At 36.8% G+C, this 27,034-nt stretch overlaps 1 protein-coding gene across 3 annotated transcripts in view; it reads left to right on the forward strand.

Annotated features, from left to right (window-relative positions):
- PLEKHA2 (pleckstrin homology domain containing A2) overlaps positions 1 to 27,034 on the forward strand; it is a 200,981-nt gene that overhangs the window by 23,590 nt on the left and 150,357 nt on the right. For all 3 annotated transcript variants that reach the window (XM_074208915.1, XM_074208917.1, XM_074208919.1), the window contains exon 2: positions 5,480 to 5,643. The gene's annotated coding sequence lies outside the window, so the exon portion shown is untranslated. The remainder of the gene's footprint in view (positions 1 to 5,479; positions 5,644 to 27,034) is intronic.

Genomic DNA, 27,034 nt, shown 5'->3' on the forward strand with positions numbered 1-27,034 from the left:
GATAGAGTGCTGGGTGTGTGAAGTCAGTAAGATTCATCTTTGTAAATTCAAATCTGGTCTTAGACACTATATGACTCTGGACAAGTCACTTCACCCTGTTTGCCTCAGTTTCCTTATCTATAAAATGAACTGGAGAAGGAAATGGCAAATCACTCCAGTATCTTTGCCAAGAAGACCCCATAAGAGGGACCTAACTAAAGTGATTGAAAGTGAGAGAATAACAAGTTGAGATAAGGAGAGGAGAAAGAGAAATCAGTCAAGGAAATGAGAAGGGAGATGGCCAAAGTTTAGGTGAAGCAAGGAAGTACAGGGCATCGGTAAGAGAGATTTTGCTGACTCATTATCTTTATCCTTCTAACTTGTAACTTCTTTGGACTTCACTATTTCTGTCAGAGGGACTACCATCTTTTTTCTACAACTTTCCATATTTGGGGGTTAACTTGGGGTTATCTTGTATTTTCCCCACTCACACTTATATAATTAGTCACTAACTTATGACAGTCTCTGAAATACCTATGCTGTCACCAAACTGGTCTACTTGCCATTCCCCATATTCACACTCCATACATTCCAGCCTCCATACTTTTGCTTTTGCTTTTCCCCATGTGAAGTGGCATTAGAATTGGGATGCATTGGAATTTAATAGAACTTCTCTCCTCTAACCATCCTCCCCAAACTATTTCGATTCTATTTTTGAATTCCTACTGATTCTCTTTTTCTTTAGGTTTTTACAAGGCAAATGGGGTTAAGTGGTTTGCCCAAGGCCACACAGCCAGGCAATTATTAAGTGTCTGAGGCTGAATTTGAACTCAGGTGCTATTAAATGCCTGAGGCTGGATTTGAATTCAGGTGCTCCTGACTCCAGGGCCGGTGCTCTACCCACTGTGCCACCTAGCTGCCCCCTCCCACTCATTCTTTAAATGCAACTCAAATGCCATTTACCATAGGAAACTTTTTCTATTCTCTCTGTCTGACACTCCCATAAATTTCCCTCAGATCAAATGAGATAATGCCTATCCACAAAGAAGTGTATTTGGAACATCATAGCCATAAATGCTTGTTTCCTCCCTCTTAGATTTCAAAATATCATGTTGTTTTGTAACACTAACATATTCATAATATAATTTGACATATTTATGGTCCCCAGAAGAATAAAATCTCAAGAAGGGCATGAGCTGTGTATTATCTAAATTTTACATCTTCAGTGTTTGTCATGGTGAATGAATGAATGAACAGTAGATGCTTAATAATTCTTCATCAAATCAAAGAGGAAATGATCCCCCAGCTCTCTGAGTTTCTTCAGAAGGTACAGCTATGAGGGAGTTGGCCAAAAGTTTATATTTGTAACCTCTGGCTAGCTGAGGAATCGTACTCTGCTAGGATCTGGTGGTCTGGTTCTTTATTTCTTATGTTGTAATTACATCTGCCTAACTGAAAGGTGCTTGTCACTAGGCCAGGCTGAGTGTCTTACCTTCTCTGTGACTGGAGAGTGAGGTTCCCATGAAGCGATTCCCTCTGTTCTTTATGTACTTTGGGAAGTGGGTGGTAACTAGGTGCTGATCCTGGACTAATTGAGCTACCATTGCTCATAAGCTGTTCTATTATTAGATTTCTGTCTGAACTACACTGTTCTCAGGGCCTGTGTTACTCATCAGTAGAAATAATAAAGTGACACAGAGGAGGGAGATATTACTGTAGAGAGGATGAGGAAGTGGAAGTGTCACCTGAATAATGGATATTTTATTCTTCTAAAAAAATGTAGGAGTGAAGGGGAGACAAGTAAGGGGACCATAATTTGGGAGTATTTTGTTTTTGATTTGTAGATTAGGGAAAAGCTGAGCATTATTTTAGGCAAAAGGGAAAGAGTTAATGAATAGGATGAAATTGAAGATTGAAATCAGTAAGATTCCAGGTAGATCAGGAAGTGATAGAATCCAAACCAAGGTGGAAGGATACTGTTTAACATTGACAAAGAGGTGGACATCTCTTTCGCTGATAGTTGGTAAAGACACTGTGGTGTTTGGGTAGTAAGGAGGGGAACTGAGAAATACATATCATAGTCTTAGAAAAGTAAGAGATGAGATTATCTTCCCAGGAGAGGGGGAGGTAGTTGGAGCTTAAAGAGAAAGGAAGAGGTTTGTAATAATACCTATGCAATGTTTAGCTAGCAAATTAAATAACTGATTTCTAAGCAAGAGTGAAAGTTCAGCTAAAATGAAATTGCTTGAATTTGTAATGGATTAAGTCAGAATTCTGGATATTCTGTAGCTCTGATCAGTAGAGGAATCTGATGGTTAAGGTTCCAAGAGTTGACAGAGGAGTTGTAGAAACATCAAGAACATGGATGATTTTATTATTATGTCTAGTGAATGGTTGAGGTGGCTAGATGGGGAAATCAGAATATGGAAAATGGATTGAGAGAAGGAGTTAAGATATCAGAGTTCATCTTAGGGATGAAAAGTGGATTCTGCAGTTGTGAAGCAGCAGAAAAGGTAGGAGGCTGTTATGTCATGGGTAGAGAGTAGAATTTCACACTTTTATCCTCATGGGATCATAGATCTAGAGCAGGAAAGAACCTCAGAGATAATTTGTTTACCCTCATGTTATAGATGAAGAAATTGAGTCCTTGAGAAGGTTAAATGATTTGTCCAAAGTCACACAGAGAGGAAAAAAACAGATATTAGAATCTAGTCCTTTTATCAAAAATCCAGAAGTCTTCTATTTGTTACACTTTCCCATAGTATAGTTATGGGTGATAGTGACTTCTAAGGTCTGTGTTCAAGCAGAAGTAGACCAGAGATTGAGGGCACTGGAGTTAAAGAAACAGAAGAACTCTAAGGTCAGAAGGTCAAAAAATTGAAGTTACTTGGATGGTGACAGAGGATAAGATGTAAAGAGGATTTGGAGAATAATTTAGAGGTCAGTAGTTAATAACGAGAGAGAGAGAGAGAGAGAGAGAGAGAGAGAGAGAGAGAGAGAGAGGAGAGAGAGAGAGAGAGAGGAGAGCACTGTAATTTGATTTCATGAACTTTGAAGAAGAGTTTTGATGAAAGAAAAATGGTAGTGACTGTGGAAGAGCAAAAGGCATTCTAATGACCTCTAACTGTAGGAGAAATTAAACTGGAAAGAATTTTAAGCAATAGAGTAATAGAGTGCAAAATCAGATTTCATTTGATGGAAAAGTTATAAGATGTAAGCAAATTTATTTTTGTAAAGAAGAAAGAGCATTATGACAGCACTTTGTGTGGTAGCAAAAAACTGGAAATGAAGGTTTCTATCAATTGGGAAGCATTTGAAAAAAAATTGAAATATGTGAATGTTATACAATATTGTGCCTTAAGTAATGGTGATCATTAGAGTCATAAATTGAGAACCTGAAGGGACTTAAAATCCATCTAGAATATCCTCCTCATTTCACAGATGAAGAAATTGCAGCCCAGGAATGTGTAGTAACTTGCCCAAGGTCATTCAGGTAATAAGCTTTAAGATAAGATTTTTATGCAGGACCTCTTTCTATTATACCATTTCAGAAATATGGAAAGACATATATGAACTGAAGTAAAATACAGTAAGCAGAACCAGGAGAACAATATACATAATGACTACAATAAAGTAAAGGCAAAGAACATCAAAGTAAAAGAAGACTATATGAGTATTGTAATAATCAATCATGGCCCCAGAAAAGACTTGATGCAATATTCTTCCTCCCTTTTCTTGGAAAGTTGGGAGACTGTAGGTGTACATTCTCATACAGTCATGGTGTCATTTGGTTGACTTCTCTTAATTAGTTTTCTTTATTGCTAGAGAAGATTCACTTTATGGGGGAGTGCTCATTGGACATGATTATGATGTAAAAATAAAAAGCAACAATAAAACTATTCAAAAATGGGGTTTCCAAAAGACACTTAAGAGGAATCTTTTAGAAGGGCTGATAGGGGAAGTGGGACTAGAGGAAGTGGAGGACTAAGGTGTATAGATAAAAGCCTGGGAGGAGGTGATAAGGAAGTGTAGTTTGTATCTCAGGCAGTAAAATTGAGTGACAGAGAATGGGGAACCTGAAGGTCCCAACCTTCTGGTTGACTAATCCAGCCTCCTCATTTTGCGTGCGAGGAAATGGAGACCAAGAGGTTAAGAGACTTGCCTGTAGTCACACAGGAAGGAAGACAGTATGATAGGGGAGAGGCATGTAGAAGTAATCCTAACATTCCAGATAGAATGTTTGTAGAGTGTCAGTACAGAATGGCCCTCAGAAACCTTACTCTCAGATTATATTTTAGATCTTAACTAATTCAGTTCTTCTGACAAGGTGAGAAGGCTTAGAGACTTGCCTCTTGAACATCTCACCCCAAGACCATGAAGAGGAGGGCCTCCTCTTTTTTTTTTTTTAGGGCCTCCTCTTTTGACTAATTCAGAACATCTTTATTCTGGTTTTGGATCTAGCTTTCAGTGGTGTGTCTGAGTGTTTAGAACTAGAAGGGACTTTCAGTCAGTTAGCATATATGAATTATATTCCCTCTATAGCCAGGCATTCCATCTAGAGGCTGGGTATACAAGAAAAAAGAATGAAAAAAAATCCCTCCTCAAAATGAACTTAAATTTTAATGTTCAGTAAACACATTTGAAATAGTTACAATAAACACATAAAATATGTGGAACAATGTTCATGTGTATAAATATAATTATATATATTTTTATACATTTAGCACAAAAAGAAAATAAGTATAAATACATATAAAGTAGTTAAATAAAGTGGGGATGGCCAGTGTAAAGACAAGACCTGAAGAACCGTTCCTTCCATGTGTGAGGAACAGAGTGGAGGTCTGCCTGACTAGAAATAATGTACAGTAAGCCAAGAAAGATAATTCAACCTTTTCATTTTGCAGTTGATGAAACTGAGTGACTTGTTTATTGTGATGCTTGCTACAAAATGTTCTTCCAAGGAGACAAAATTTTGATTGTCTTCCTGAAGAGGGGAGGGCATGCTTCACCAGAATAGTATAGCATGATGTAGTATAGTATAGTTTAGTTATTTATTTGGTCTAGACTTTGCATTTGGATTGGGGTTTTTTTCATAATCTCTCTCTTATTTAGTTTAAAAAAATAGTCCCTTGGGTGGGTACCACTGATAAGGGTGTGTTGGTAGAAGGAAGTAGAACTCAGGAATGAATGCTTGCCATGTGGTCCCAAGGATTTGATTTTGTATTACCATCTTCTCTTTTTCTTGGAGAAGGAGTACTCTTTTCATTGACCTTGGCATAGGTTTGCACAGGTTTTTCTCATTACTAAGGTTAATGATTAGGATCCCCCAGGGTGGAAGCAGAACTGTGGGAGTTGGCTGTGGTGGAGAATTTGATGCCTTGGAAAGGAAACTAGAGAAGACCCTAGTTGCCCTCCTTTGTCCTATAAGCCAAGTCCTAGAGAGATTCCTAAATAATTTCCTAATGAGGTTGCCTCTCCTCAACTTTTCTCTGTCTTGCAGGGTGATGTGAGCAGAGCACAGGAATGCCTTATGTGGATCGGCAGAATCGAATTTGTGGGTTCTTGGACATCGAGGACAATGAGACCAGTGGCAAGTTCCTACGGAGATACTTTATCCTGGACACCCAAGCTAACTGCCTCCTCTGGTACATGGACAATCCTCAGGTGAGATGAGACATAAACCTGTGACTCACCTTATCAACTTTATCTGATTGATCCATTATGGGTGTGGAGGGCAAAAAACTTGATCCATTCCTTCCTCTCTTCCCATAGGGAAAATATCACAGAATTATAGAATAGAAGGGATCTGAGTAGTCAGTCTACTCCTTATCCAAAGCTGAAACTCAATTCATAATATCCTTGACAAGTGGTCATTTACCCTCCTTTTGAAAACTTCTAATGACAAGGGAATTCATTACTTTCTGAGGCAGCTAATTCACTTTTTTTAGCTTTTTTTTTTGCAAGGCAAATGGGGTTAAGTGGCTTGTCCAAGGCCACACAGCTAGGTAATTATTAAGTGTCTGAGACCGGATCTGAACCCAGATACTCCTGACTCCAAGGCCGGTGCTTTATCCGCTATGCCACCTAGCTGCCCCTACTAATTCACTTTTTATAAAAAATTTTTTTAGCTAATTCTGTCTCCCCATAGCTTCTATCCAATTGTCCCAGTTCTGTATTTCTGGGGTCAAGAAGAGCAGGTCTTATCTCTTTTTTTCCCCATGTCAGCTCTTCAGGGAGCTAACGTGTCTGCCAAAGTCTTCTCTTTTCCAGCATAAAATAACCCTACCATGGGTCATATCTATGTGACATGGCTGTATCTCCCAACTTTCCTACTTACCTTCCTCTGAATGTCCCCTAGGTTACTAGTTTCCCAACTTTGAACTTCTTGTAGAAAAGTCACTCCTCTGATGGGATGGTGAGGAAGTTTTGTGGGCTGCATAGGGTTAATAGAGGTTGTTAGGAGCCCCTGGGTTTCATGGGCACCAGGGAGGGCAACTTTTGCAACACTTGGAAAGCCTGTTGATCAAAATTCTGATTCAACAAATGATAGCCCTAAACAAAAGTCATGTCCCAGAAGTTCAGCAGAGCAGGGAAACAAAAGGATAGGATGGTCCAATGCCAGGACTTTGCTCTAGAAGACAAGTAAAGAGTCAGCACTATCAAAAGAGAGTAAGTGAGATCATACAGTCAAGAGAGCAGTATGGTACAGGGAGGAAGGAATAAACATTTATCAAGCTCCTATTGTCTACCAGGCATTGTAAGTTCTTCCAAACATTATTTCAATTGATCTTTATAACCCTGGGAGGTAGGTGCTATCCTTTTACAGTAAAGAAAACAGAAGTAGACAAAGTTTAAGTGACTGGCTCAAGGTCACACAGTGTCTCAGGTTGGATTTGAACTCATATCTTCCTGAATTCAGGCCCAGACTCTATTTGTTTCCACTATTTGCTACATTTGGCAAAATAGTTCCTTAACCTTAGTTTTTTTCCCCCTCTGTAAAATGTGGTAGTTCAACCAAATAATTTTTTTATGTTTATTTTTTTCTTCTTCTCTTCCTCTCTCCTCTTCTGCAGGGAAAATAAGAACAAATAAAGCCCATGTAGCACATATGAATATCCAAACAAAACGAGTTCCTGCATTGGCCACATCCAAAAATCATGTCTCATTCTACATATTTAGTTTCTTACTCCTCTGTTAGATGGATAGCATTCTTTATCCTGGGTTTTCTGGAATCATGGTTGAATCAGCTACTTGTTAAGGTTGGTGGCCAGCTGGGTAGCTCTATTAACTAATTCAGAACAAAGTGAATAGAATTAAGAGAACGATTTATATGATTCCGACATTTTAGAGGAAACACAACTTTGAAAGACTTTAGAACTCTTATCAGAGTTATTATAAATCATGAGTCTGGATGGCTAAAGACAGAACTAAGGAAGTAATGGACATATATTGTTGGGAATGGTCTGTGGAGGAATTTGTTTTGCTAGACTTTGCAAGCTTAATATGAGGGTTTTGTTTTTCTCTTCTTTATTTCTTTCTTCCTCCCTTCCTCCCTCCTTTCCTTCCTCCTTCCTTCCATCCTTTCTTTCACTCTTTGTCTTTATGCCTTTCTCTCTCTCTCTTTCTTTCTTTCTTTCTTTCTTTCCTTCTTTCTTGTTGACCAAGGGAGTGGAATAGATAGTGGGAGGGATTGATTACAAATGCATGTAAAAAGCAGTTAGTCAATAAACATTTAAGTGCCTTTTTTGTGCCAATCACTGCATTAAGCACTATAGATAAAAAGAAAGGATAAAAGTCAGATCTTATTCTGGAGTCCTCCAGCTAATGAGGGAGACAAAGGCCAACAGCTCTATAGACACTAGCTATAGACAGGATAAATTGGAAATAATCAACAGAAGGCACTAGAATTAAGTTGAGAGGGACTGGGAAAGGCTTTCTGTGAAAGCTGGGATTTTAACTGTGACTTGAACAAAGTCAGGAGGCAGAAATGAGGAAGGAGAGCATCCCTAGTATGAGGGACAGCTAAAGGAAATGCTTAGTCAGGAGAATGAGGATGTCATTTGAGGAATAATTAAGGAACCATTGCTACTGGAATGAAAATTTATTATTTTAAAAAAGAAAATGAAAGTGATGTAAAAACAAAAGAGAATAAAGAAATATTTGTTTTTTAAAAGATGGATGAAATTCTTTGAAAAGAAAAAAAAGAGAAAAGACTGGTTTCAGATATTGATCCTATAGATTAGTGAGAAGGAGGTGTAATCATAGACAAGTAGCCAGATGCTAGGACTGAGACTTTGGAAACTGCTGCCTTTGGGCAGGTGAATGAAACTCTGACCCTAGTCCATCCTTTGGTATTTAAAGGGCTAATGACCCTAGAGCTATGGGATTTGATACTCTCTTGACTCTAGGGAATTGGTGTCTTTCTTTACACTGAGTATTTTAGCAAATGTAAAGCATTTGCTAAAATCAGGTGTCAGGTTAGCAGGGCCAGATCTGGGCTTCAGGGCAGGGCCAGTTTCCACATAGTTTTTGCTGATGTAGTTCTGGCCTTGTAGCCTCACCTGCTCTTCCAGTCTGGGGCCTCTCCCAGCAGAGAGAGTGACCTGGTTCCCTGAGATGGACAAATTTTGGTTTTGAGAACCAGAACTGCCAGGTCTGGATGGGACTTGGAATATCAACTAGCTTAACCCCCATATTTTTAGAGGGAGAGACTGAGGCCAGAGGAAGCTAGTTGCCCAAGATCATACAGCTGGAAACCTAGATTATTTGGGAGGAAGAAGATGATTATATCTGAAAGGGGTTTCTCAAAGGAGAGGAAAGGCAAGCTTTTATTGCCTTTCTAGCATCATCATCATTGCTTTGAGGAATAGTTGTTCAAATTGAATTAGGCCCAGAAGAATCTCTTTATAGTAGTGGTGGATCTTTTAACCCTAGTCCTGGGTAATGGGAAAGGGAGGTAGGCTCCTAGAGGGATGTTGCTCCCCAGGGGGGAAGAGTAACCTTGAAAACTGACTTGCCTTTTGACCAGAGAGGTCACAACTGTTTGGGGACCCTGGGATCTGGCTGTGGTTCAGAAGCTTCTAGAAGAAGGAAGCCAGAGTATTGAGGGATAGCTTATACAGTATGTTCAGCCATGGGAAAAAAGACATGTGTGAGTCACTGCTGATGACCCTCTGGGGCCTAGCTTCTCTATACTTATTAGCCTTTGTATTTCAGATTTGATAACTGATTAAAGCTGAAAGCTTTCTTAAGGGCTGGGCTCTTAGAATGACTTGAAATTAAAACACAGTATTTTAGAATTTCCCCAACATTCTGCAAAACTACCTGTTTCTCTCCAGATTAAAATTTGAATGAATGCACAGGAGAAATTCTTGAATGCCTTAAAAAGTCACAGTTCCTGGGACTATCTCCAGTCCTTTTCCCACCTATATAAACTCTGTGGGTAGATAGGTGGTACCTATCACTTATCTTTTGTCTGCCTTGGTTTCCTTTACCATAAAATGAGGATGATAATAGCATCTTTCAGGGTTGTCCCAAGTACTGAATGCAATATTTCTGAAAAGGACACATAAAAATGGTCAATAAATGTCTATTCCCCTCCTTCCTTCCCTTCCCCTCATATACACCTTTGACTTGGCCCCACCCTGCCTAACCACTTCTATGGGTAATGGTTGGTGATTCAACAGATGTTGTGGCTTATGGCCTGTGGCCTGTAGAAACAGAGGCGCCTCTGGTGTTTTCCTGTGGAGCATGAGACAGCAGCTAGGAACATGTTGTGGTGTGCTGAGATAAAGGGGCTTGGGAGTTCTCTTGCCTGCTCCATGTAGCAAGAGCTTAGTTCGGGCTTCCTGCCACTTGGACCAGAGAGGGAACATTGTGAAGCTGTCTTCACTAAGAACCAAAGCCTTGTTTTGCTACGATGACCCTTTGTTCTTGTTCTTCAGTTTCCTTTAACCAGATGAATGGGAACCAAATCTGATGTGTTTCCATTGCAACCACTTCTATCTCACTACCTTAGAGGGTGGGATTAGGAGAAACTTGCCATCTCTCATTTGAATAGTGCCATTTGAATATCTTTCTCTCATACTCTCCTTTTCCTTTCTTTTTAAATCTCTCAGGTCTTGGGGTCAGAGATGTAGAGCTGAGGCCATCTTGTTTAACCACCTTATTTTAAAGATGAGGCTTAAGAAGTTGAAATAAATGTTCAGGGTCAAACAGTAGAATACAGTCTGGGTAGAATTACCTTCAGTCAGGAAATGATATTTATCCTTCATACTCAAAGAAGTCCTTGACATCAGGGAGGTGATGCCATGACAAGGACATGAATTGGATTTGAGTGAGGGAGGTTGTGCTAAGTCACCAACCTCTCTCCTCTGGAGCCATCTGGCCATATATGAGTCAGGACAACTGAAGATGCCCTTGAATGTGAAGAAATCAGGGTTAAGTGACTTAGAAGCATCATTTATTTATTTGTGATTGTTAGTTATTCTTTTGGCATGTCATTCATTCGAAAAGGTTTATTTATCCTCAGGACTAAACTGATTGTTCTTTAAAGCTGTGACCTTCAATTTATTTTTTTATCTCCCCCTTCATCAGTAAGGAATTTTTTAGCATAAACTAACCACCCCTATCCTGTCATGTTTCTTTTTTTTTTATCAATTTTATTTATTTTCAGTTCCTAATTCTCTCCATTTCACCCTCCCTTCCCTACCCATTGAAAAGTAAGAAAAACAAAACCTGCTACAATGTGCATAAATGCTATTTTTAGTACCACTCCCCTATTCCTGCCCCCCAATTGGGGAAATTATCTTAGTCAGGCATGAATCTGAAGCTAAATTAGAAGATACCTTAGAAATTATCTAGTTCAACTTGTGCCTGAACAGGATTATCCTCTGTTATGTTTCTGAAAAGTGGTTATATTGCCTGTGCTAGCAGACTTCCAGAAATGGTAATTGGCTGCTTGAGTTGGCTTGTTTGACATTTTTCCCCCCCTATTTCCAACAAATGCAGTAAATCAAAACAAACTTCCATGTTGGTTATGTCCAAAAAATATTGGTCTCATTCTGCATTCTGAACCTTAACCTCTTTATAAGGAGGTACATTTTTTCATCATAAATTTTCTGGAATCTTCATTGATCTGATAAGAATTCAACATAATAGTATTCCATCCTATTTATTTACTATTACTTGTTTATCCTTTCCCCAAATTATCAGCACCTTCTTAGATTCTCCTTGTTTGTAGTCTCAAAAAGTGTTAGAAATATTTTTGTACATCTCAAGAGTTTGTTTTCCTTAGGACATGTCTCTCCCTTAAACTTTTCCTGTTGTTGAAGTAGTCATTTTTCAGTTAAGTCTGACTCTTTGTGACCCCATCTGAGGTTTTCCTGGCACCAATATTGGAGTGGTTTGCTATTTCCTTCTCTGGTTCATTTTACAAATGAGAGAACTGAGGCAAACAGGGTAAAGTGACTTGCCTAAGGTCATGGAGCTAGTAAGTGATAAGTCTTCTTGAATCCAGGTTTGGCAATCTCTTCATTGAATCACCTAACTGCTCCATTTAAACTACCTTCTCCCTAATTTTCTCTCCCATCTTTTCCCCTTTCCCTTCTATTTCTGTATCCAAGTCTGGGGGAGTGGGAGGGAGCACACATATATCCTTTCTTCTTTTGACCAATTAAAATGAGAATGAACTTCATCTGTCAGCCCCTCTTTCTTTTCCCCCCTTTCCCCATGTTTATATCTTTTTTTAATTTGATTTTTTAAAATTTCATTTTGTTCCAATTACATAAAAAGACAGTTTTCAACATTCAATTTTTGGTAAGATTTTAACTTTCACATTTTTCTCCCTCCCTCTCTTCCCTTCCTTCTCCCCTTGACAGCAAGTAGTCTGATTTGGTTTTACATATATAACTGTTAATCGTATTTACATATTAGTCATGTTATGAAAGAAGAATAAGAGCAAAAGGAAAAACCACAAAAGAGGAAAAATATAAAACATAAATCAAATTTAAAAAATTGAAAATAGTACGCTTTGTTCAGATTCCATAGTTCTTTGTATGTAGATAGTATTTTTTTTTTAGGTTTTTTGCAAGGCAAATGGGGTTAAGTGGCTTGCCCAAGGCCACACAGCTAGGTAATTATTAAGTGTCTGAGACCAGATTTGAACCCAGGTACTCCTGACTCCAAGGCTGGTGCTTTATCCACTATGCCACCTAACTGCCCCGATAGTATTTTCCATCACAAATTCTTTAGAATTGTATTGCTGAGATCATTGTACTGCTGAGAAGAGCTAAGTCTATCATAGTTGTTCATTATATTTTGTTTTTAATGTGTACAATTTTTTTTTGGTACTGCTTACTTCACTCAACATCAGTTTATGTGAGTCTCTAGGCTTTTCTGATGTCTGCCTGTTCTATCTGGATGTCTTTTTGTGCATTCTGATCATATGAGATAATTTCCCCTAATTTTTCCTCTCTTCCCCACTCCAGTATATTCCTCTTCCTCTCTCCTATTTTTTAAAAATAAGGTCATCAAGACATAATGGAACCACTGCCAGTCTTTGTTCAACTGAATTCTCTCCATGAACCTTGATGATGATAAGGTTCAGAGGAGACACATATTTCATCTCCCTCCCCATATTTGAATATAAAATAGTTTATCCTTGTTTGGTGTTTCATCATTGTTCATTCACATTTACTTTTTTATGTTTCTCTACGCCTTTGTTTGAACTTATAAGTTTCAATGCATATCTGATCTTTTTGTCAGGATTGGAAGTCCTCTGTTTTATTAAGGTTCATCTTTTCCCCCTGTAAAATTATATGTAGTTTTTCTGTGTTGTTCTTGACTGTAAACTCATATTTTTTGCCTTATACATCATCATATTCTATGTTCTCTGCTCCATTAGACTGGTAGCTGCTAAATATTGTGTGATCTCAACTGTGGTTTCTCCAGGACTTGAATTCTTTCTTTGTGACTACTCACAGCATTTTTTTTTAATATTAAAAACTCTGAATTTTGGCTGTGATTTTTCCTGGGAATTTTCATTTTGGTATTTCTTTCAGGAAGCAACTAGTAATTCTTTCTCTTTCTACTTTGTCTTTTGGTTTTAAGAGACTTAGATAGTTTTCTTGTAAGATTTCTTAAATTATGGGGCAGCTAGGTGGTGCAGTGGATAGAGCACCGGCCCTGGAGTCAGGAGGACCTGAGTTCAAATCCCGCCTCAAATAATTGCCTAGCTGTGTGGCCTTGGGCAAGTCACTTAACCCCATTGCCTTGTTTGAAAAAAAAATTCTTAAATTAAGATGTCTAAGCTCTTTTTTTGGTCATGTATTCATATACAAATGATTGTATAAATGATTCATTGTGACATTTTCTGGATTTCATATCAGAATTTGATTAGGTACATTTTCTGTGTTTTTTTGGAGATGTTTGGAATAAGGCTCTTTGTTCTTCCTGCCATTCCACCAACTTGACGTTGCCCTCCCCCTTGTGTATATATATATATATATTTTTTTTAATTTTTTTTAGCTTTTGCAAGGCAATGGGGCTAAATGATTTGCCCAAGATCACACAGCTAGGTAATTAAGTGTCTGAGGCTGCATTGGAACTCAGGTTCTCCTGACTCCAGGGCCGGTGCTCTATCCACTGTGCCACCTAGCTTCCTCCACCTTGTATGTTTTTTTATAAATGAAATATTTTTATTTATATATATTATATACATATGCTAAAGTATTAAGTTTTTCGTAAGTTTTTTTTTTTCTGCTCAGTCTATTTTCCAGGTCAGTTTATGAGATACTTGACATTTTCTTTTCTTTTTTCCCCAATCGTTTGGCTATTTTTGAAGTTTTTCTGTTGATATCCAGGATAGAAGGGAGAAGTTGGGAGCCTGCATAGCCAGGGGGACCAACCACAAGAAGGGGTATAGTTGTGCTATAATGGAAAAAGGGGCTGATTTATTGGAGTCACGCCACTTCTGTGAGAATATTAGATGTGACTCTTCTTCCCACTCTCCAATTGGTTATGCCTTTGGGTCATGCCATAGTCTGGTGGAGGTATTTAGACACCCCCTTTTTTTTTTTGTTAGGTTTTTGCAAGGCAAATGGGGTTAAGTGGCTTGCCCAAGGCCACACAGCTAGGTAATTATTAAGTGTCTGAGACTGACTTTGAACCCAGGTACTCCTGACTCCAAGGCCGGTGCTTAGACACCCTTCTTTGATGCTTCAAATAGAAAACATTTGGTAGGTTCTGTAAAAATCATGCTTCTATTTCATTGAAAGCTAGCTTTGAATATTACACATACCATGTCAAAATCAAATCTTCCTCAAACTTCCCTATTTTTGTTGAGGGTGCCAGTATATTTCTAGTCAGCTTGGTTCATAACCTCTCTTATCTTCAATTCTAACTTCTCTCTTATCACACAAGATCAATCATTTGACAAGTCTGGTCAATTTTGTCTTCATATCTCTCACATTGGTCCCCCTTTCAGCACTCATGTGGCTACCACATTAGTTATGAGTCACTTCATTTCTTGCCTATACTCTTATTATCTTTTCCTAATGGGTCTCTCTTCTTTCATAGTCTACCTTCTCAAATCCATCTACCACATGGCTCACAAATTAATATTACCAAGCCAAGGGGCTTGGCTGTTTGAGGGACTGATAAAGTCCCCATCATGACTTGTTGTTCAGGCTTTTTTCAGTTGTGTCCAACTCTTCATGAACCTGTTTGGTAAAATTACTGGAGTAGTTTGCCATTTCCTTCTCCAGCTCATTTTCTGGATGAGGAAACAGGCAAACAGAATTAAGTAACTTGGATCACATAGCTAGTAGGTGTCTGAGACTGGATTTGAATTCAGGAGGACTCATCTTCCTGACTCTAGACCTGATACTCCTATCCACTGTGTCACCTAGCTGCCCATCCTGAGGGCACTGCTTTATTTATTATTAATTTATCTTTGCTCATGTATGCCCATGGCAAAGGGGAAACTCTTTCATGACATGAATTGTTATGTTTTTCTTTATGCATCCCTGGCACCTATGTGGTGTCTTGAACTTAGTAAATATTTGTAAAGGTGTTAAATGGAACTCTCAGTCAAGACTGACAACTCAGTTCTTGGTCAGGGGACAAAGATAATGATCAGAAGAAGCAATATGTATAGTGGATAGAGGACTGGACCTGAATTCATCTGTGTGACTCAAGTCACTTAGCTCCATTTGCCTCAGTTTCCCATCTGTAAATGAGCTGGAGAAGGAAATGGCAAACATAGTCCAGTCAGTATCTTTGCCAGGAAAATCCCAAGTGGAGTTACATAGAGTTGGACATGCTTGAAACCACTAAGCATCAACAACAAATGCTTTTATCAATTTTTTTTTTTTTGGCACAGAGAATAGTGTCATCATGGGTATAGATGCACTGGAAAGGAGCATCCTGTACCTCAGGAAAGACGCATTGTCTAAGTGGAGGCTAGGGGTGGTTATCCTATGTAGCACTGCAAGACCTGGAGGTGGGCTTTGGAGACCAGTTATTATGTGGCATAAGGATGCTTCTTCCCTTCCTTCCTTTGCTTCTCCCCCAAACCTCACCCTATTGGTCCCTTGCTAGATTATTTACTCTCAGTTGCTTAGGATCATTATTTTTCAGGTCTTTGGAGTTCTGCTGCATATTAATATTGATTTTATTTATATTGTTGTAGTTATTACAGATGTTGGGATCTGTTTTTTTGCTCAGTGTCATTTCATGTTTCTTTGAGTTCTTAATATTCATCATTCCTCATAATACAATCATATTCCATTATGTACCACAATTTATTTAGTCATTCTCAGTTGTTAAATATAATTTTGATATCATGCTTTTATTATTATAAATATATATGCTATAGAACATTTCTTGCTATCATTTACTTTTTTAGAGTGGTGGGATTCCCTAGTCAAAGAATATGAGCAGTTTGGTAATTTCCTCATAATTCCCAACTAGTTTCTACCATGAGTGAACCAACTCGATAAGTCTACTAGAAGCAGATTAGAATAGCTATCTTCTCACAGTCCGTCCAATATAGAATTTTCACTTTTGATGGGTATGAGACATTCTCAGAATTGTTTGAATTTGCATTTTTCTGATTATTAGTCATTTTGTGTACTTTTTTAGCTATATTAGATATACTATTTTTATCTGTTTTCATGTTTTCTCTTGAAAATTATTCACAACTTATATTTTTCTGTTGGAGAATGACTTTTAAAATTACAGATTTGTTTCAATTCCTTATATATCTTTAGATTTTCAGATTTTTAATCTGAGATGTTAATGCCAAGATTTTTACCCTAGATGTGTTGATTTAATTTACACAGAAGTTTTTTAAACTGTGTATCATTAAAATGATTTCTTTTGTTATTTATAATCTTCTGTCCTATATGTGGTTATGAATTCTTCCTTAGTCTACAGTGTGAAATATATAATCTATTTTCCTTTATTTATGTGTGTAGTTCGATTTTTTATGTTGTATATTTAATTGGGGCTTATTATACTAAATGGCATAAGCTATAAATCTAAATCTAGTTAATTTTTTATTTTTTATTATTTCTTTATTAACAATAATCAACAAATACAATCATTACAATGTACAAAGGAGAAAAATATGAAGTACTTTTATGTAGTTAGTTTTAAAAACACATGTAAGACAATAATAACAAAATTGCTCTATTTGTATTGAATTTGTTTTTGTTTTCTTATTTGAATTTTTTTTTTAGGTTTTTGCAAGGCAAATGGGGTTAAGTGGCTTGCCCAAGGCCACACAGCTAGGTAATTATTAAGTGTCTGAGACCGGATTTGAACCCAGGTACTTCCTGACTCCAAGGCTGGTGCTTTATCTACTATGCCACCTAGCCACCCCCCTTATTTGAATTTTTGTACTTATTTTTTCTTTTTTACCTTTCTATCACTTCTCACTAACAACACTTTTCTTCTCCCTGATCCCCAGAGTCAACAAATAAGCATAATCCAGCAAAATAAATAAATTAGACATTGGTCACATCTGAAAATGTATATCTCATTCTGTGACCTCTTTTTCAAGAAACAAGATGTGTGCATCAACACCAGTCTTTTGAAGTTTTGATTGGCCACTTTTATTAATCAGAATTCTGAAGTTTCTCATAGTTGTCTTCCTTTAATGTGGTCATCTTATCAGTTGTTTTTCTGGTTCTACTCACTTCACTCATCATCATCTTGTACAATTAGACCTATTTTCCAAAAATGCTTTCTCATTTTCCCAGCAATTTATATTCTTGCATTCATCAAACCCTAGACTACTGTATACATTTGTTTATCTTATTCTACTGGTGTATTTTGTAATTTAATTTGAGATTTCAATGCCTAAACGTCATGCATTCTTATTTTTAAAAACAGTCCAACAATTTCCATTTTATATTTTGACCTTTTATTACTCCATTGGTATTTGGTTGCTATTTTACATAAATCACTGATTGCCATGGCCAAAAAATTCGCCATCAAATGACCAACTTACTATCAATTAGTCTTATCTGTAATTAGGAAGGTCATTCCTCTGAGAACAGACTTAGTTTGTATTGACATCCTTTTTAAAAGACTTTTTTAGGACAGCAGAACTTAATGCTTCACTGCCATAGCCTTCCAGAACACAGTCATCATTGAAGTGATGAGATTTTGGAACTAAATTTCTTGGAGGTTGGGGTATGAACAAGTTGACACATAAAACAATACAGAGATATGAAAAATAGTCTGCATAAGGCTGTAATCAAAAAATGTATGATCAGAAAAGAAGATGGTCTAGTCTTATAGTTGCAGAAGGATAATTGGTGTCCATCTTGTATGCCACTCCAATGTCAGAGCAGCTACCAGCACATGAGATGAAGTGGATAAGAGTGACATAATATGGTTGTGAGGTACATTACTGGGAGAAACATCTACATCACTTAAGAACCTAAATCATTTAAACCTTTATTTTAATCTATATCCCTTTGCTGACATGATTTTTGTATAATACAAAATCCATATATTAATTTGGGAAGTGATATAATTTTTACTATTTGGAACAGTTTATCCATCAACATTGATTATATTTTTAATAATTTTAAATTCTTTATATGTATAAAATGATATATGGATATTTTCATATAATCCTGCACATATCTTGGAATTAATTTATGGCTTACTCAGTTTCTCTTTCTAGGAATTTAGTTGGTCTGCTTCAATTTTTTTTCCTATCTTTTTAATTTATTTTTCCAACTATATGCAACAATAGTTTTCAACAATAATTTTTTTGCTAGGTTTCGAGTTTTATATTTTTTCTCCCTCCCTCCCTTCCCTCCACCCTCCCCATGAATGAAGGCAATCCAATATGGCTCATACATATGCAACCATGCTAAACATAGATTCCATATTAATCATGTTATAAAAGAAAAATCAAACCAAAAATGGAAAAAAAAGAATTAGAGAGAAAAACATAATACCTAAGACAATGTTTAAAAATTGAAAATAGTAAGCTTTGATCTGCATCTAAATTCCATAGTTCCCTCTTTGGATATGGATGGTATTTTCTATCACAAGTCTTTTAATATCATCTTTGATTATTATTTTTCCTTTGAAATAAATAAAGAACATCATAGTTGAGCATCACCCAATGCTGCTGTTAGTGTGTATAATGTTCTCCTGGTTCTGCTCACTTCACTCAGCCTCAGTTCATACAAATCTTTCTAGGCTATTCTGAAGTCCTGTCCCTGATGATTTCTTATAGAACAATAGTGTTCCATCACATTCATATACTATGATTTCTTCAGCCATTCCCCAATTGATGGGCATCCCCTCAATTTCCAATTCTTTGCTACTACAAAAAGAGCTGTTATGAATATTTTTTATACATGTGGGCTTTTTACCCTTTATCATGATCTCTTTGGGATCATGATAGTGATATTGCTGGATTAAAAGGGTATGCACAGTTTTATTGCACTGATCTAGTTCATGCTTTGTTAATTTATATATTTTATATTTTTGAGATATCCATCAATTTTATCTGTTCTCATTTTCTGTTATGAAATTATGTCTAGTAATTTCTGCTAATTTCCTATAGTTCTTTATTTGTTGTGAATTCCTCTTTGTTTTTGCTATTGCCTAGATAGCATTCCTTCTTTAATCATTATTTTTTTAAAATAACAACTTAATGTCCAACTTCTTTTTTTTTCTTTTTTCCTTTTTTGGTTTTTGCAAGGCAAATGGGGTTAAGTGGCTTGCCCAAGGCCACACAGCTAGGTAATTATTAAGTGTCTGAGGCTGGATTTGAACCCAGGTACTCCTGACTCCAGGGCTGGTGCTTTATCCACTGCACCACCTAGCCGTCCTAATGTCCAACTTCTTACATAGACTTTTTATTGTTTATCTTTTCTGATTTTCAAAATTTCTTTTATGCTTTTAAAAAGATTAGCTTACTAATTTTTTTAGTTCTAAAAATTGTATATTCAATTTATAATTTTCCCCTTTTCTCTTTTGTTCATATGTTTCATAAAAAAAAATTTCCCTTGTGGATTGCTTTAACTATTTTCCATATATTTTGATAGTTTGTCTCATTTTCTCTTTAATATTATTATTTATTATTCTGGGTTTTGTTCTTTGACTTATTATTTAGGGCAGGGATGGGGAATTTTTTTTCTACCAAGAGTCAAAACTTAAAAATTAGCTGCTATATTTAGTTAAACATTTAATTTATTCACCATTAAAGAGCTCCTAGTTTTATTGAATTTTGAGCCCCACCTGAGGTGGCTTTGGTAATGTTAAAGTAAATGATTTCGAGGGCTTTATATGACCTACAGACTGGATGTTTCCCTACTCCTGATTTAGGGTATAGTTACTTAATCTCCATTTAGGCCTTCATATTTGGATCATTTCTTATGTTGATTATCATATTTATTGTTTTGTTATTTGTATCAGATAAGTTTAATATATTTACTTTTATTTATTAATCATTTATATCCTATCAAAAGATTTTTAATGGCACTGTGAAAAATTAAGTGTGTGTGTGTGTGTGTGTGTGTGTGTGTGTACACTTTATAATTCCCATGAAGTAATTAGCATTGGTCTATTTTCTATTGTTCAAATATCTTTTGAATTTAATTATTTCCTTCTTATTTATATTTTTGTTAGATTTGCCAGGATCCAAAATGAGAACATTTATTTTACTTATAATTATAATTTTAATATCTGAGCCCAGTAAACATTTTTCATCGAGAGACTTGGGGATTGGTGGTCACAAGGAAGATGAAGACAGGTGTAAGGTTGCAGTAATAAGGCATTCCTATGCCAAAATTATAAAAGATTTTGAACATATACAGCAATATCAGTTTATGAAAATTCAAGTTGAATGCTTGTATGTATTAGCAAGATCAAAAGGTAGGATCATTTCAATGTAGAATGTAGGAGCATATCAATAGAGTAAAAGAATAAGATTTCTAGTTCTCTTAATAGAGGTTTTGTTTTTTCCAGGTTAATACTCATGGGTGTTTTTTAATGATTCTTATAAATGAGATCTTTCCCTTCCCCCCATTTTATTATTTAACTGTTTACATCTGGAATGGAGGAATAGAATTGATTTTTGTGATTCTATCTTATAATCTGCCACTTGGATGAGCATATTATCTCTAAGTGATTCTGTTCTTTTTCTTGATATTCTAGGTACATGATTGTGCTCTTACTTGATCTTTTCCTTTTTAATTATCATTTTAATTTTTTCATCCCTTATTAACAATAGTCAATAAGTTTTTATTAAGCATCTACTATTTTAGACACTTTACTTACCACAGGAAATACAAAGGACAAAAGCAGTTTCTGCCCCAAAGAAGCTCTCAATTAGGAGAGAAAAGATACAAATAGCTATATATATAAGATAAATAGGAAATAATCAATAGAAGGAAGATGCTAGAATTAAGAGGGATTGACAGGGATTCTTAGGGTTTTATCTGGAACTTGAAGCCAGAGAAACCAAGAAGTGGAGTTGAGGAAGATCACCTTCTAGGCTAGGTGGAAGAGTCAGAAAAAAATCCCTGGATTTCAGAAATCTTGTGTGAGGAACAAGGAGTTCAGTGTTACTGAATCGAAGAATACTTGAGGGGAGAATGTAAGAAGGCATGAAAAGTGGGAAAAGGCAGGTTAGAAAATATTTTGAACATTAAATTTGATACTACAGGGTGTTAAGAAGTCATTAGAATTTATTAAGTTTGAAGGTGGCTATGGTCAGATCTGTGCTTACAGATCATTACTTTGAGAGCTAAACAAAGAATGAGCTAGAGGGGCGGCTAGGTGGCACAGTGGATAAAGCACCAACCCTGGAGTCAGGAGTATCTGGGTTCAAACACTTAATAATTACCCAGATGTGTGGCCTTGGGCAAGCCACTTAACCCCATTTGCCTTGCAAAAACCTAAAAAAAAAATGGGCTAGAGAAGGCAGACTAGTGTCAGAGACACCAATCAGCAGGCTATGGCAATAGTCCAGATTGGATATGGGGCAGTAGGAGGAGTTGGTTAGAGAGGGTGAATATTTTAGGAGGATACCTAGGTTGTGAGTTTAGGGGAAATGAGAGTATGAAGGTTATCAGTAACAGCAAAATTTGGAAAGGGACAGTGTCCAAGAGAGAGGAGCTTGAATGGACAGGTGTTGTGTAGCAATGGCCATATATACAGATGGGACATGTGTATCGATTCTCACAAGATAGCTCCCATACCTGGCTTTTTTAAGAGCTTTTCAATGTTACTCTTTCATGTCTTCTGCATCCTTGTCTCCTGTTTACTCTCACTGGCTCATATAGATAATCCAAATACAGGAGGCAAAGGTGATGCTCCTTTCCCCTGTCTTAATGGGGCACCAGGTTGCCAGCGCATGAGAGGATACCAATTTTGGTGTGCTGGAGGTAGTTTGAAGGGTGTCATTGATATCCATGTTTAGGTAACATCATCATTAATGATAGAGGTGAAAGAGAACTTGAGCTCTTTCTATTCCTCAAATCTTTTTCTCTTCTTGAGCTTTCTTTCTAATCTTCATTTTGTGCCATTTGTTTCATCTTCCTCTTTGGAAATTCCAACTGGATCTACTGTCACTCTCAGCAAAGTCTGAGGGGAAATTCCAGGCAGGGGGTAGCAGTGGAGAAGGACACAGTATAGAATAGGAAGGAGGAGACCAGGCCTACCTCCTTCCCCAGATCAAATTTCTCTAATATGGGAAATAATGTTGGGACTTGGTTTCAAATATATGCTCTTTATTACTTAAAAGCAACAATAACCATTATTCCTGTATTTTATTCATATTTTAATGATGCTTAAAAGCATAAATAACAATTGATTTTTATTATACATGGCATATTTTTTGGTACTTACTGACATGATCATATGATTTTTATTTTTCCCCTGTTGATATGAAGAATTTTACTAATCATTTCCTTGATATTGAATCATCTTAGTATGCCTGGGACAAATCTTTCATAGTTATGGGGAGAAATGCCTCTTCATAGATTACTTTTTTTATTTTATTTTTTGCAAGGCAATGGGGGTTAAGTGGCTTGCACAAGACCACACAGCTAGGTAATTATTATGTGTCTGAGGTCGGATTTGAACTCAGGTTGACTCCAGGGCCGGTGCTCTATCCACTGCGCCACCTAGCCGCCCCTCTTTTTTTTTTCAATAATTCAAGAGTTCTTGATTTCACTGTTGGAGAACATGACTTTTTTCCATGCCTTAGGCCTTCAGGTTTGTTCATTGATAACTAATCAAGAAACATTTATCAAGTACTTAGAACTCAGAGTCTAATGGGAGACATACGAGGTGTATGCAGGATAAATAGAAAATCTAGTTCATCCTCATTGTTAGTGGATTCCAGTTTTTAGAATTATTCCAACTATGAAAATTTATTTGTAACCCCCTCAATAATTGCAGCACTTTTTTATTTTAAACATTTTAAATATTTATTTATTTCATTTTTGTAAGGAATTGGGGCTAAGTAAGTTGCCCAAGGTCACATAGCTAGATAATTATTACATTCCTTTTTTTTTAAAGAAACATTCTATTTATTTTGAGTCTTACAATTTTTCCCCCATTCTTGCTTCCCTCCCCCCAACCCCCACAGAAGGCATTCTGTTAGTATTTACATTGGTTCCATGTTATACATTGATCTCAATTGAATGTGATAACAGAGAAATCATATCCTTAAGGAAGAAAAATAAAGTATGAGATAGTAAAATTGCATAATAATATAACACCCCCCCCCCCATTTGATAGTAATAGTCTTTGGTGTTTGTTCAAAGTCCATAATGCTTTCTTTGGATACAGATGGTATTCGCCATTGTAGATAGTTCAAAATTGCCCCTGGTTGTTGCACTGAAGGAATGAGCAAGTCCATCAGGGTTGATCATCGTCCCCATGTTGCTGTTAGGATGTAGGAAGTTTTTCTGGTTCTGCTCATCTCACTCAGCATCAGTTCATGCAAATCTTTCCAGGCTTCCCTGAATTCTCATCCCTCCTGGTTTCTAATAGAACAATAGTGTTCCATGACATACAGTTACCACAGTTTGTTAAGCTATTCCCCAACTGAAGGACATTCACTTAATTTCCAATTTTTTGCTACCACAAATAGGGTTGCTATAAATATTTTTGTACAGGTGATGTTTTTATCATTTTTTACCATCTCTTCAGAGTATAGACTCAGTAGTGGTATTGCTGGGTCAAAGGGTATGTACATTTTTGTTGCCCTTTTTGCATAATCCCAAATTGCTCTCTAATTTCAGCTCCTTTGAGATTAATTTGCAGACATACACAGAGTTTGAAAAATTTGAGTCAATTTAAACCCACATGGTTCCTAGCTGAGGTCAAACCAGGTCATTTCAGTTCTCACTTTATAAACAATTGTCCTTTTTGCCATTTATTTAGTGCTATGTTTTTCATGTTTTAGTATTTTTGTTAGTGATTTAACATTTAAAATGGTTCCCAAATGTAGTGCTGAAGTAATATCTAGTATTCCTCAGTGTAAGATGGATCTTCCTTAAGGAGAAAAATCTATATAAGACAAACTTTATTCAGGCATGAGTTACTGTTGGCAATGAGTTCAATGTTGATGAATCAACAATACAGTACATCCAGAAAAAGGAAGAGGAAATTTGCTGATCTGTCCTCTAGGCTGCTCTGCTCCGGAAAGTACTAAAGTAAATGTTGTGACAAAAGGCTTGCAGGAACCTAACCCTGTATTTCTCCTTGGATCAATGGTTCAGTATTAAGTAATTCAGTATTTGTGGCACCTTTATAGATCATAACTCTATGAATGACAAGAATCAATTATAATTAACAGAAGGAAGTTGCCAGAATTGAGGAAAAATTGGGGAAAACTTTCTAAAAGATGTAATTTCAGTAGAGGATTAAAAAAGGAAGCCAGGGTTATCAGTGGGTGGAGATGAGGAGGGAGACCAGGCAAGGGGGAATATTCGGAAAAATGCCCAAACTCAGGAGATGAGTGTTTTATTCATTGTGCAACCAGGAGGCCAATATCACTGGACAGAAGAATACATAAGAGAGAGTAAAAGTGGAAGAAGACTGGAAAGGTAGGAGGGGTTAATTTATGAAGGAGTTAGAATGCCAAACAGTATTTATATTTTTTTCTTGGAGTTGATAGGAAGCCACTAGAGTGAACTGAGCAGGGATAATGACATGATTGGAACCACACTTAGGAAAATCACTTTAGTGGCTGAATAGATGATGGACCGGAGCCGGGGAAGACTTGAGGCAGTCAGACTCACCAAGTGGGCTGTTACAGCAATAGTGCCAATGTGAGAAGATAAGGATATGCACCACAGTGGGGGTCATATCAGAGAGATGGGATGTGGCAAAGATGAAAATGAATGGCCTTGACAATTGATGTAGCTGGAGGAAAAAAGTCATTACCTGATGGCCAACCATCAATGATAAGCCTCTCTCTCAGAACTTAGGCCAGCAGATCCTTGGCCAACAGTCTGTCATAGGTCCCATACCTGAAGCCTTTTCAGCTTTATAGACCTTAACTTGCTCAGAATTACCCTGGCAGAGCTTTTAATAACCTAGATTCACTTCAATTCAATTCAGAAGGCATTAACACTAATTATGGGCCAGGTGCTATGGAAGGTGGTAGGAATATGAAGGTAAAGAAGAAAGTAAAGATATGAAAGAAACCATTCCTGTCCTCAAGGAGCTTACATTCTAAGAGGGAGCTGGTAGTGGCTCAGGATAAAACTTTTACACAGATAAGCATATTTTGAATTTTTTCAGAATAAATACAAAGTAATATAGGGGAGTCAGATGAGAACTCTAACAATGCTCCCACTGCACCCAGGGTCACCTTCAGTCCTTCTAATCTATATCTGGCCACTAGACTCAAAGGGTGGAAAAAGTGAAGCTAGTTATTTTGTACAACCTTCCCTCACTTAAATCCAATTCTCTGATGCCATAGTCCTCTTCTGGAATGAAGAACAAATACCACCAACAAGGGAACATTAGAAGAGGCCTTTTCTAGGAGACAGTTCCTGAACTCTGCTTTTCAGGAAGCTGGCGAGCCTACAAGCTGAGGCATGGAAGACAGAACATTTCAGGGTGCAAAGTCCTGTTATATACAGGAAATGTGTACAAGAAATAACAAATAGATTAGTTCTGAGGGACTATTGAGTTCTTAAGGAGAATATGAAGTCTGCAGCCATATTGTATAGAATATTAAATGTCATATAAAGGTATTTGTATTTTATTCTTGAGGCAGTAGAGATTTTCTAAACTAGTTCCTAAGAGAGAGAATGACATGGTTGGGTCTCTACTTTAAGGGTATCACTTCTATGGCTATGGGAGGATGTAAGGAGGGAGTCTAAATTATAATGAGGCTTTTTCAGTAGTCTGAGAGATAAAATAAAGATTTGATTTAGGGGTAGTGGTCATGAGAGTGAAAAGAAGGGGAAGGATATGAGAATTACTATGGAAGTAAACTTGATAAGACTTGGCAATAGATTAGATATGAAGGAATGAAGGAAAGTGAAGAATCAAGGTGACTCCACATTTTTTTTTTAGGTTTCTGGGGTTTTTTTTGCAAGGCAATGGGGTTAAGTGACTTACCCAAGGCCACACAGATAGCTAAGTGTCTGAGTCTGGATTTGAACTCAGGTCCTCCTGGCTCCAGGGCTGGTGTTCTCTCTCTATTTACTGCACCACCTAGCTGCCCTGATGACTCCACACCTTGAGGAGGCACTGAAGGAAGACTTTAGTGAAGAAATACTGGCTAAAATTTTATTTAAGATTTTTGCTTCTGCTTTCAGGGAGAGAAAGAACTATAGTTCTGTGTCTGAATGCAGATCAAAGCATATTATTTTCACTTTTTAAAATTTGTTTTTTATTTTCCTTCTCATGGCTTTTTCCCTTTTGTTCTGATCCTTATTTTACAACAGGACTAATATGGAAAAATTTTTAAAATGGTACTTGTAGAACCTTTATCAGATTACTTTCTGTCAAAGGGAGGATGGAGGAAAGGGAAGGAAGTAGAAAAATATGGAATTCAAAATCTTACAAAAAATGAATGTTGAAAACTATCTTTACATGTAATTGAAAAAAATTTAAAAAATAAGAAATAAAGATGTTTGCTTCTGTAATCACAAGCATAGCTAGTATTCATTGTTTTTTCATATAGGTATATATAGGATATAGGTATATATCTCACTATATATATATATATCAATCATCCAGTCAATTGTGTGTCTATATGAATATTTTTGTCTATAGAATATCATTTGCAGGGCAGCTAAGTAGAATAGTAGGGGCAGCTAGGTGGAGCAGTAGATAGAGCACCAGCCCCGGAGTCAGGAGTACCTGAGTTCAAATCCAGCCTCAGAGACTTAATAATGACCTAGCTGTGTGGCCTTGGGCAAGCCACTTAACCCCATTGCCTTGCAAAACCCTAAAAGAAAAAAATAATAATTTAGAATATCATTTGCAAAATTCTGGCAATTCCTCTTTTCATACTGGCATCAAGTAGGACTTTTATGTTTGCTTA

Source organism: Macrotis lagotis, chromosome 1 (genome assembly GCF_037893015.1).
Source record: "Macrotis lagotis isolate mMagLag1 chromosome 1, bilby.v1.9.chrom.fasta, whole genome shotgun sequence".
Classification (NCBI taxonomy): domain Eukaryota; kingdom Metazoa; phylum Chordata; class Mammalia; order Peramelemorphia; family Peramelidae; genus Macrotis; species Macrotis lagotis.